This window comes from Ambystoma mexicanum, chromosome 3p (assembly GCF_040938575.1).
Source record: "Ambystoma mexicanum isolate Mex_15411 chromosome 3p, UKY_AmexF1_1, whole genome shotgun sequence".
Lineage (NCBI taxonomy): Eukaryota > Metazoa > Chordata > Amphibia > Caudata > Ambystomatidae > Ambystoma > Ambystoma mexicanum.
The window spans coordinates 696,657,272-696,670,322 of NC_090925.1; the positions used below are offsets into that span (position 1 = coordinate 696,657,272).

The window sequence follows — 13,051 nt, forward strand, 5'->3', positions numbered from 1 at the left end:
AAAATAAGGGGAATACCATCCCTTGTTCCTCTCCGCTACAGGCACCAGTTCTATGGCGCCTTTCTCCAGCAGGGCTTGAATTTCCTGCGCAAGGAGCGGATCCGGACACTTCAAAGAGAGGTTCCCCGGTGGATTGTCGCGAGGCCTGTGCCGAAAGGGAAGACAGTAGCCGTGGGTTATGATCTCCAGAACCCACACATCTGAAGTAATGGCACGCCACTCTACAAGATGCTGCGCCAGCCTTCCCCCAACCGGCGAACCATGGTACATGGCCTCATGACTGAGTAGGAGCGGCTGCGGCGTTACCTGAGGGCAAAGAGGCAACTGCCCGAGCGGCCTTGGCACCACGGGTACCTTGTCGTCCACCTCTGGTACCCCTGCGTTGGCCCCTTTGACTGCCAGCTCCTCTCGCTTTACCAAAGGACGAGTAATAGCGAAAGGAGCCACCCCTCCACTGCTGTCCCCTAGGACGAAAAGGCGGAGGTTGGCGAACTGCAGCGCCCAACGACTTCGCTGCAGCTTTTGAGGTCTGCAACCTCTCAAGGCTCTCGTCAGCCTTGCTGCCAAAAAGATGTTCACCATCAAAGGGCATGTTGAGGAGCCGGGACTGCACATCAGGAGCAAACCCCGACTTCCGCAACCACGCAAACCTGCGTATCACGGTGCTCGCCGCCATGGACCTACTGACGCATTCAGCTAAGTCCAAACCCGACTGAACGGACTCACACATGGCATCCTTACCATCCTGGACCATAGCAAGGAAACCATCCCGTTCGTCCCCTTCGGGAATATGTTCAGCCGCTAACGCAACACAGTTCCACAGAGTGTGCGTGAAACGCGACAAGGCACAAATGGAGTTGGCCGCCTGAAGCGCCATACCACCAGAAGAAAACACCTTCTTCGCCCAGCCATCAAAACGTTTGTCGTCCCTATCAGGAGGGATGGTAGGGTACGACGCCTGCTTTGCCGGGGCCGTGGCCGCCTGCACCACCAAACTTTCCGGAGTGGGGTGCCTAGTCAAGTAGCAGGGGTCGCCACTGGCTGGACGGTATTTTCGCGACAAGGATCTGCCCACTGCCGGGAGACTCTCCGGAGCAGTCCAAGCCGCCGCCACCCTACGCTGTAAAGCCATATGGAACGGCAGTACCGGGTCAGTTGGGGGACCAACATCAAGGATGTCCGTCAGATCATCCTGCACAAACTCCCCTGGGGGAGCAGACCATCCCAGATACTCAGACACCCTAGCCATAAGGCGCCGGTATGAGGAATCGGCATGGGAGCCAGGCTCAGGCCGACCAAATTCCACCTCCGGAGAGGTGTCCAGTCCACTGGCATCATGCAGCGACTGCCTCAAATCGTCAAATTGACTATGGCCCGAGACAATGTCATCTGGCACCTGACTAGGAACCAGGCCATCCGAATCCTCATCCGCCTCTGAAATATAATCCAAGTGGTGGAAAGGCACCCGAGAGTGCCTGCTCTTAACCAGAGCCTTCCTAGGGGGAACACCCGAGACACGGGGCACCTCCGACACGAAAGGCGTCGATGGCGTCGAGCGAATCGGCGCCGACGTCGAGAAAACCGGCAACGGCGCCGAGAGGATCGGCGTCGACGTCGAGGAAATCGGCGTCGACGTCAGATGCAGCGCCTCCAGTATCGGCGGCGTCGACACAGCCCTCGAAGCCGGAACCCCGAGCGTGTCCCTCGACGACCTGACTCGAAGACATCGCAGGTGCACACGGTCTCGAACGCGTCGAGGACCGGGACCTGGAACGGGTACGGCGAGAACGAGCCTCCTTGTCCGAACGGGACCTCTCCCGTGACTCGCGCCGACCACTCTTGCGAGCGGTGGCTCTCGACCTCACACGGCCGACCCCACTCGGGGGCGCGGACGGTTGAGTACCCTGCGACTCAAGAATCGCCAACATCTTCTTCCCGAAGGAAGCCCATTCCTCCGGCGTCGCACGGCTGGTGGGGTAACCGACGTGCCGGGCAGAGTCCTCTGAAGAGGACCTGGAAGGCGACCGGTGTCGGCGCTTCCGAGAATGCCTCGAAGAGGCTGAGGAGTGGCGAGACCGACTCCTAGAAGAAGACCGACGAGACTTCCGACGATGACGCGGAGAGTCACCCCTCGAATCATCCGTCGAAAGCCCCGCCGACTTCGACTTCCGGGGCTTTGACACCCGACCTACCGACAATTTCTTCTTACGTTCGCGTAAGGCCTTGGACGTGAGCGACAGGCAGTCGACACAGTCATCCGTGTCGTGGGCCTCCCCGAGGCACCAGAGGCAGGCATCGTGCGAGTCAGTCACCGACATCTTGGACCCACACTCCCTGCACTTCTTGAAGCCCGGACGCGGGGTTGAAGACGAAGTGGAAGACATCGTCGAAGGAATATTCACAAACGAACAGGTTCGAAGAACCAGAAAGAACAGAACTCCAATGAGTCGAGGCTAGAACCGAGAAACACGAAGCAACACGTTCGCGGAAAAAACGGAACTGAGGCTACTGGCGTCGTGCGTCCTACTTATCACATCGGATGACGTCGGACGAGGTCCTCGACGGCGGCGCATCGACGTCATCGACGCAGGACGCAGAAAAAGTTTCCGAAGCAGCACAGCTGTGGTGATTACATGTCATAGATATGGAATACGTCGGAGGACCCAATCCCCTCGAATAAGAATACATAGCAGTATACACATGCACAACCACGGGAGGTGGCAAAAGGCTCAATATTAAGCAATAAAACAACTCAACATTAAGCATCTCTTACCTCCTCACCAGGCTCACCTTAAGCGAACAGGTTGCGCAGCACTGCTTGGCCGACCCTGGACTCCTCCCTGGAATCCCGATCGACGCAGTAGAATCTCGTGAAGGTGTGCGTCATCCTCCACGTAGCAGCCCTGCAGATGTCCAGCAGGGGCACACCAGATAGGAACGCCGTAGTAGCAGCGATCGCTCTGGTCGAATGGGCTCTTGGACGGCCTGGCAGCAGTCGGTTAGCCAACCGGTGGCAGTGCATGATGCAGCCGGAGAGCCATCTGGAAATAGAAGACTTCGAGAGAGCCTTCCCTTGGTTCACAGGTCCAAAGTTCACGAATAGCTGTGAAATCCTACGAAAACTCTTCGTGCGGTCCACATAGAACTTCAGCGCTCTAGCCACATCCAGCGAGTGCAAAGTCCTCTCGGCCGGCGACGAAGGAGACGGGAAGAAAACAGGTAACACCAGGGGCTCGTTAAGATGGAAGTCCGATGGCACCTTGGGCATAAAGGAGGGGTGCGTCCTAAGCACCACCTTCGAGGCATGGAAAGTCGAGTACGGTGCTTTGCAGGATAGGGCCTGGATCTCAACCACTCGTCGTGCGGAGGTAATGGCCACCAGGAATGCAGTCTTCCACGACACAAACTTCATCGGTGCGGAGTGCATCGGCTTGAATGGGGGCCCCATAAGCCTGGTCAGCACCTCGTTAAGTTCCCACACCGAGGCCGGGGCCTTCACCGGCGGGAACGACCGGAACAGTCCTTTCATAAACTCTTAGCAGTCGATGGGACCACAGAGACGTCCGTCCTGTGGTTCTGGTATATCTGGAGATCGCCGCCAGATGAATCTTAATGGAGCCATGGGCTAGCCCAGCCTTTGCCAGCGATAGCAGGTACGGCAGCACTTGAGGGGCCGTAATCCGTAGGGGGTTGATCTTCTGTGCTCGTCACCAGATAGAGAACCTCTTCCACTTGTGACCGTAGCATTTGAGAGTCGAGGACGCTCTGGCCTTTGCAAGAACCTCTCTGCAGTCGGCCGGTATATCGTACCCTCCAAACTCTAGCGCTGCAGGAGCCAAGCCTGCAGGTTTTGCAACGCCGGGTCGTGGTGGAAGATGGCGCCTCCTTCTCTGGAGAGAAGATCTGCGTCTGCCGACAGCTTGATGGGAGGGGACGTTGACATGTCCAGAAGGTCCGGGAACCAGATCTGCCTCGGCCACGCCGGTGCGACGAGGATCATCCTGCACCGGGACCTCTTGAGCTGGTTGATTAGTCGAAGCAGCAACGGCAACGGAGGGAATGCATACAGGTATAGGTCGTCCCAGGGGAACGAGAATGCATCGCCCATGCTTCTCGGCTGGGGGAACCTGCTGGCGAACCTCTGGCACTTCGAGTTCGTCGCTGTTGCGAACAGGTCGATTTGGGGTTTGCCCCATCGTCGGAAGAGTTGATCCACCTGATCCTGGCGCAGCTCCCACTCGTGACACGCGCGCAGCTCCCTGCTGAGCGAGTCGGCGATGGTGTTTCTTTCTCCTGCCAGGTGGAAGGGAACCAGGAACATCCCCTGGGCAACCGCCCAGTGCCACAGATCCTGTGCCTCCTTGGATAGGGCTGGGAATCTGGTGCCTCCCTGCTTCCGTATGTAAAAGATTGTCGTGGTGTTGTCCGTGAAGATCCGCACCACCTTGCCCTTGAGCGACGGGAGGAACGATTTGAGAGCCCATAAGACGGCTCAGAGTTACAGGATGTTGATGTGCAGGAGCTTCTCCTCCGGGAGCCAGAGGCCTCTTGCGTGGAGATCTCCGGTGTGGGCGCCCCAACCTTCCAGGGAAGCGTCCGTCGTCACAGTCTCCTGGTACGCCGGCGTCTGAAAGTCCTTGCCCGCCGTGAGGTGCGCTCGAACGCCCCACCACTGAAACGCCCGCCGGAACACCTCGTTGAGGGGGACCCGGTCTTCGAAGGTGCCCGTCGTCTGCGTCCAACGGGCGTTGAGAAATTCTTGAAGAGGGCGCATCCGTAGTCTGCAGAGGCGCACCAGGTAGATGCAAGAGGACATCATCCCTAGGAGGGACTTGATGGACCTCACCCTGGCCACGTCCGTGGCTAGCAGGCGCTGCAACTTTGCCCAGAATGGTCTTCGTCCGTTCTTCCGACGGTGCCGCCAGGCGCCTCACTGTATCGAGCTTCGCTCCCAGAAACAGGGCCACCTGCGACGGCATCAGGTGGGACTTTGGGTAATTTATGTCGAATCCCAGGTCTGTGAGTAGCTGGACGGTCCTCGCAGTGTGTTCGACGGCGAGTTCCCTCGTCCTTGAGCGGATGAGCCAATCCAGGTAGGGGTAGACGTGAATCCCCTTCAGGCGCAGCCGCGCCGCCACAGGTGCTAGGCACTTGGTAAAGACCCTGGGGGCCGACTTCAATCCGAACGGCAGTGCTCTGAATTGGTAGTGGCGTCCCTGGACGACGAACCTGAGGAACTTTCCGTGACTTTTGAGGATGGGAACGTGGAAGTAAGCATCCTCCAGGTCCAGCGACGATAGAAAGTCGCCTTCCTCCAGCTGTCCCAGGACGTACTGGAGGGTGACCATCCTGAACTTTTGTGACCTGATGTATTTGTTCAAATGACGAAGGTCCAGGATGGGGCGCCAGCAGCCCCTCTTCTTCCTGACGGGGAAGTACCTGGAGTACACCCCGGAGCCCCGGAGCCTCTTTCCGGACGAGCTTGATGGCGCCTTTCCTGAGCATCGCCCGTACTTCCAACAGCAGTTGCGGGACGTGATTTTCCTTCATGGCCTTCCTTCGTCAGCCGGCCTCTCACCGGGGTGCTTCAGTGGGGGCCCGAGGCCACGGCCGGTTCAGTCCTGCTTGGAGGTGGTGGCCTTTCCGCCCTGGCCACCTCGCAGACGGCGGCGAGGCGCTCCCGCTTGCCACGACCCCTGTAGGCCTCCTGAGACGAGGAGCGTGCCGCCTGACGGTAGGACGACGAGCCACCGCTGGATCCCTTGGAGGCCCCCTGTCTGCCTCGAGAGCTCCGAAAGGGCTGTCGTTGCTGAAGGGCTCCTAGGGCGCAGGCCGTCTCCGTGTCCGTTTTTATGGCTTGGAGGGATTCGTCCACCGCCTTCCCGAACAAGTTGCTGCCGTCGAACGGCATGTCCAACACCCTGGTCTGGACGTCCTGACGGAAGTCGGTCGCCCGGAGCCAACCCCGTCGTCGCAGGCAAACTCTGTTGCCCAGCTGGCGGAACCCGGTATCGGCAATATCGGTTGCCACTGTTATGGCGTGGTCCGACGCCACCTCACCTTCTTGAAGTATTTCCAGGGCCTCGGACCTCTTGTCGTCCGGTAGGAAGTCCAATATGGGGGCCAGCTTAAACCAGAGCTCCCTGTCGTAACGGGCCACGATCGCCAGGGCATTGGCCGCTTTGATAGTTGTCGCCGCCGACAAAATGACCCGTCGCCCCATGGCGTCCAACTTCTTTCCCTCGCCGTCCGGAGGGGAATTCGACGTTGAGGCTCCTGACCCCGCCGCTTTCTTCTTCACCGCCGCCGAGACGACCGAGTCTGGCGTTGGCTGGGCCCTGAGGCACAGGGGAGCGGTCTCGGGGACCCGGTACTTCTTCTCGTACCGGTCCCGTTTGGCTGGTGCCGTGGAGGGGTTCTTGAGTACCGACAGGCCCTCCTCCCAGATGTCATCGATTAGAGGCACCGCGATGACAGTCTTCCTCTTGGCCTCCCGGCGCTGATAGAGGAAACCTTCCTTTTTCTGCTCCTCCGGGCAGAGCTGGAACAATTCGGACGCCCTGGCTATCATGGCGTGGAATTAGCCAATCTCGTCGGGCGGAGAGGCCCATGCGACGGGAGACCCGTTCCGTTGTCCTCGCCCTCAGAACTCATCGTCGAGCCCACCGCACCGTCATCTCCCAACTCGTGGGAGGATGAGGAGGGAACTGCAGGCCTTGCGGGGACGAGCAGAGGAGAGGGTTGGGTCCTCCGTCGTTTGGTCGGAGGACTTTCCGACGGGCCAGGTTGCGGGTCCTCCTGTCCGGGCCATGGTAATCTCGTACTTATCTCAGAGCATAAGGACTGGATCGCAAACAAAATGGCCGCCGAGCTATCCTGAGGCCTAGGTTCCGGCTGCGCCGGAAGGGAAGGCTGCTCTTCCTCACCATCGTTGTCTTCCTCGGTTATCTCCCGAGGATCTTCCTTGCGGGATCGAACCTTCTCGAATTGGACTTCGAGATTCCTCACGACCTCGGTCAGTTCCCCCTCCGAGGCTGACTCCGAGCTCGAGGAGGCTACCGTGCCCCCCCCTTTTCCATCACGGGGGCCATGACGATGGGCTCAAAAGAGGATTCCCTCCTTGGCGGCAGGGAAACTCTAGTCCCGGAGGCAGTCTCCGCTGGCGGGGTCTCTGCCGGCTTGGCCAGAGTCACCGCGATCGTCTCGATAGAGGCCTTTGCCTGCTGGGTAGGGGCCTTCACCACCTTAGGTGCGTCCTGGGCCTTCTCCTTAGGGGGAGGGGCGACGCCTCGCTCCCCCTCTCCCGAGATCGGACGGGGCTTCTCCCGTAGCTTACCCGGGGTCTCGGATTTCTCCAACTAGCTGGTGAGACGGGATTGACGGCCCCTCATGGTCCGCTCCGACAAGTTCTTGCAGAACTGGCAGTCCTTCTCTACATGAGTCTTGTCCCCATGAAGACAGTAGAGGCATCGCGAATGTTCGTCCTCCTTAAACACATTCTGCAGCCCGCATCCAGGGCAGCTGCGAAACAGCTTGGGTCCGGGTGACGAACTCGCGTCCTGGGCCATCTCGAAGTAGGCCGTAAATCTTCTGGAATCCTCCAAGAGGTTGATTCGACGAAATCTTCACCCTCGAGGGGCGTAGGAAAATCCCGCAATGGGTACCCGTTAACGGAAGTAGAAACGGTGGAGCTTGAGACTCGATTAACCGAAAAAAAATGTGAAAATTCACCTGAAAAAGCGCGAAACACGCAGCAAAAGCTCGAGAGCTAAGCACGAGGACTCCCAACACTTGAACGTGCGGTAAAAATCTGAAGATGGCTGCCAGAGGCGGGTTTTAGGGAGATGGCAGTCATTGGCTGTGGTCAGTATGAGGCAGAGATCAGTGATTGGTTACTGCTACGAAAGACAGATCAGAAACAAAACTGATACTGATTTTTCTTTACCGAGGATTCCCAGCCTGACGACGGGGAATATTCATGAGCATGTGAATCCATGCCAGACCCCATTCTGGAGAAGTGTGATATTTAGATATTGTTCATATTCATAAAAGTGCAATATATATATATATATATATATATATCTTTTAATTTGCAAAACAAACCTACTACTTGGCTCAGTGAGGCCGGGGGATTCAAAGAGGGGCGTTTTAGAAGGGTACATCACCCAGAAATAAAAGACCTTTTGACATAAAAATACATAAATAAGGGTTTCCATTGGGCATCCCATATTAGGCATTGACTTAGTTGGAGTGCTGGGTTGAAACCGCTTACACCATAGTGGTGAATAGTTTGCCTTATAAGTCGGTAAGCTGTCCTGTGAGAATTACACTTCGATAGCAGATACTAGCTGTGCTAATTTGTAGACCGTGGCACTGCATGTTGTGTTGGATATGGGTGTTTGGTAACAAGGGTAGCACTGTTTTATGAATGTTGATTCGAAACCCTGAGTACAGGCCATAATTATTCATCATTTGCAACAAGGCTGGGACAGAGACATTGGGGGTGGAGATGCATGCCAGTATATCGTCCGCAAACATGGCAAGTTTGTATTCACCATCACTCCTCTAAAAACCTCACACCAGTGTTGTTGTGGATTTCCTGGGCCAACGGGTCAATCATGAGGACGTATAACAGTGGTGACAAGGAGCATCCCTCCCGGGTGCCTCTGCTTCGTTGGAGGCGCTCTGATGCCACACCATTTACTACTACCTGCGCCAATGTATTTCTGTATAATTCTAGTGCTCATGTGATCCATTGCTCTCCCAAGCCTACTTTTTTTAAGGACTGCGCCCAAGAATAACCATTTGACACACAAGAATGACCATTCGACCCTATCAAATGCCTTTTCAGCGTCAATTGAGATGAGGTATGGGTCTATGACATCCTTGCTCAAGTGTTTTATGGGTATTATCCAACCCCTGCCTTCCCTCAATGTATCCTGTCTGGTCATTATGTAAAAGCTTTGGCAGATTACGGCCTAGGCAATTTGCTAGGATACTTGCATATATCTTCGCATCCACTTTAAAAAGATTGGGTGGTATGAGGTGCAATCGGTTTTGTTTTCCCGTTCTTTCGTTATCATTATAATTCTGGCCTGCGTGAAGGACTTTGGTGCTTCTCCAGTGCCTAGTATGTTATATAGCTTGACCAAAAATGGGGCTAAGGTTTGACCAAATGTTTTGTGAACGGCTGGGGTATAGCCATCTTGGCCGGGTGCCGGTCCAGCTTTGAGTTTAGAAATTGCTTGCAGAACCTCAATCTTGTTAATTGGTACAATTAAAGCCTCACGATCCGAGTTGCAAAAGTTTCAAGTACTTTCACTGCGAGAGGTAAGTACTCTCAGTCTCGTTTCACAGTACCTTACAAATGAAGAAAAAGATGCAGCTGAAGACTTCTGTACCTGGCAGTTCCTGCAGATCTCTGTTCCTGAGCCTCAGTCGTGGGGACAAGAGGGAGGACACCAGGGGACTCCTGCACTGCACTGGGACTGGTCGAAAAGCTGGCACTTGCAAATCTTCAATTGCGATAGCTGTAGTAAAACACACAAACTGGTGTCCATCTCCCTGGTTATTCGGTTTCCTGCAGCACTCTGAGGAAAATACAATCAGCTCTGAGAATCGTATCCAAGTGGCTTAGATTCGAGTTGATTGGTCCCACCAACTCTAAAAGGGAGAAGTCGTCCTTGCAGGGCTTCTCTGTCGAGATGAAGTTGGCGATTCGGGCCTGCAACAGGGCTTCACCGGGCAAACCAAGTTCCAGGAGTTGCAGCAGCCGTCCGCTTCAAGCTCGTCTTCGGTTCTTTCGTTTCAGTGGTCGACTCCGCCTTCCAACCCAAGAGACTCGACCTTTTATTCAGTTCTCTCCCATTCATTCCAGCCTAGCTGTCACTCACCCAGCAGAGTGGCTGTCCTTGCCGGACAGTCAGCCAGCCGATCATACCAGAGTGCATTTGGGTCTCCTAGGAGACTAAACATAGGGAGTTTCGGGCACCTCCCTCAATTCCTGCCCACCCCAGACACTCTGGTGCCAGAGGCGGTCTTCAGTACTGAAGCCCGCCAAAGACTAATGAACAAAGGAACCAAACCTTGTTTGGCGCGCCGAGCAAAACTCCGGGAAAAATCATAGTAGTTTGTTGTAAAACCAATGCCACCAACCACTTCGAGTGAAAAGGGTAGCATTTGACTGCTACATGAGTCTAGACACAGGGGATACCAGGTAACCCCGTTCAGCACTCTATTGTGAGGTAGGGTGTGCTGGGTCTTGGAATTTAAAGAGTAGTAAAGTCAATGTTACTTTACTTACTCTGGGAAACAGTAGTTTATCCCAGAGAAAGTATTTAAACCTTGGGAAAGCCTGAAAAGGTTTCCCTGTGCCACTGCACTGAGGGTGCTGTGTGACACACATGAAAAGGTGATGCCTATGGAGTTGGTTAGACTCCATAACCAAAAGAAACAAACACAGAAAACACATTGATTTGAAAAGTTCAAAGTCCCAAATTTTAGCAAAAGAGCTGAAGGGCTCTAAGGTGGGAGGAATTGGCATATTTATGAAAATTCTCCCTAACAGCTGTTTCCCCAGTGCCGTTAATCAAGGAAAACTCACTTATGTTATGTATATACTTGTTACGCGCCAAAAGCCCACAGGCATCAGGGCGCGGAAAGACAACCACAAACACAACAGCACAGAAACCAGCTAAAACAGACAGATCAGCGGAGACCTGGTTAAATGAACAGACACATCTTCAGCTTCTTCTGGAAGGTAAGTACGTTCCCCTTTCCACCCGTAATTCCAGGAGTAGGTTGTTACAAAAACATGCTGCTAACACAGGGAAAGAGCGTCTATTTCCCTTAGGACGTTTTATTTTCAGACAGGCCAACAGCATTGCATCTCTAGACCGAGTGGTTCTAACCGACTGTCGAATTGAGACGTCTTTTTTAAAAAAAAAAAAAAAAAAATAGGTACAAAGGAGCTTGACCGAACAGACATCCGTGAGTGATGAGATTTACTTTGAACTGAATTCTCGCTTCACTCGGGACCCAATAATGCTCCTTTCTATGTTCTGAAATGGGGTCTCTCCTGGGTTTACCTTTTAAAAATTTTACTGCATCATTTTGCAATATCCGTAGTCTCTTTATGCAAACCGACGCCCCCCCCAAAAAGGCATTACAGTAGCCCAGCCTTGGTAAAATCAGGGTACGGATTAGTGTCCCACAATTGACAGGGGATAAATAAGACTCCAATGCCTGATGATGCCTTAAGAAATACTGAGAGTTCTTGATTATGTTAGTAGCTTGGGCGTCAGCACTAAGTGTTGAATCTAGCATCACACCAAGCGTCTTCACCTGGTTCATAACTTTGATCATATGTTGACCAATGTTGAAGCTTGAGAACTGTACACCCAATCTGGGACGCGATTTTACAGACCCAAAAATCAAAAGTTCAGTCTTGGAACTCTTTAAGTAAAAAACATTCCTAGTCATTCAGGATTTGATGGATCATAGATGAATGAGGTGCACTTGGTATCTTTCTCTTAGTTACCACTCAGCTCCAGAATGAGCTGTGTCATCTGCGTAATTCGTGAAATAAAGTCCTAAAGAATCCAGAAGATCGCATAAAGTGCGGCAGAAAACATTGAAAAGTGCTGGGGACAAACATGCACCCTGTGGCACTTCACAGTTTTTCTTGGCCTCAGCAAAGGCTTTCTCCCCATGTACTTTTTGGCCATTCGGTTACTCAGGAAAGATTCAAACCAAACAATCACACTTTCAGAGCATTTTCCAGTAATAACTAGCCTATTAATCAATTTTTCATGATCGATTAAATCAAAGACTGCTGATCGATCTAACATCAGCAGCCCAGATTTACTTTAGTCTACAATACTTCTGTTTGCAGGTCAAGTAGGGTGCTTTCGGTGCTATGCCGACATATAACATGCATTACTTACTGTAATAGCATTTCTGATGATTGTATCTGCTTATCACATGCTGTTCATATGGTCCTACATCCAGTGGTAACCGCAGAGTATTGCATCTGGTCTTTCGGGGACCGAAGGGGGACGTCGGCATAGGCATGTCTGTAACACTATCCCTATAATGACGTGTACTGTACCCAAAATCCTTCACGCGCCGAGGTCCCTCCGATTGTATTTTTTCTGCCATGAGGCAGCCCAAGGCTATTTTGAGCGAGTACATGAAGAGAGAAAGTAGTAAGATGTCTATGTTCCTTCCACCCCGAGCGGGGAGGTAGGGAGGGCGCATGTGAATCTAAACAGATACAATCATCAGAAATGCTATTACGGTAAGTAATGCATGTCTTCTGATGCTTGTTAATCTGTTTAGAATCACATGCTGTGCATAGACTAGCGAGCAGTACCCGGAGTTGGAGGTGGGTTGTGAGAAGGAACAATAGAGAAAAGAGGTCCGAGAATCAGACCTAGAATGAGTGTCTAGGCAATAGTGTTTTGTAGGTGTGTACAGAACTCCAGGTTGCTGCTTTGCAAATAACCATGACCTCTTGGCAATAGGGACTCAACCTTTGGTATAAGTCTGAACTACACAAGTTGGTAGTGTGGTTGAGCAGCCAGGCCCATCTCAAGAGGGGTCAATGTGAGCAGTAATATTGTGACAGTTTCACAATACAGTTATCCAAAAAAACACTTATACTCAAGGTTTCTTGATAAAACAATTATTCATTTATTTCACAGTCAGTTAAATACGCCTTCTTCAGTAAGGAAGTAAAACATGTCAAATTTAAATATACTTCAAAACGCAGTCTCAGTTTCTCTAAATCAGATGGCACCCATTGGGGATGGCACACAGACACTTCCTACACTGTCAGGTGACTTTAATTGCTAGGACACTGCGGAAAACGATTTATCACTGGTACATTTAGAGCAATACTGAATAAGGTGTAACAGATAAAATGGAGTAATAAAACAAAGGTTAACAAATAACTCAAACAGACCAGTACTTTTAAACATTTTCCAAAGCACAAAGTCAGGGGTAAAGAGTCTCCTTTCAGGGAGCCAGGACAGCCAGTGTTAATTGCACA

General features: G+C 52.9%; 1 protein-coding gene across 2 annotated transcripts in view; it reads right to left on the reverse strand.

Moving 5' to 3' along the window:
• Positions 1–13,051, reverse strand: part of RAB24 (RAB24, member RAS oncogene family) — a 427,397-nt gene that overhangs the window by 169,067 nt on the left and 245,279 nt on the right. The gene's annotated exons all lie outside the window — the stretch shown is intronic.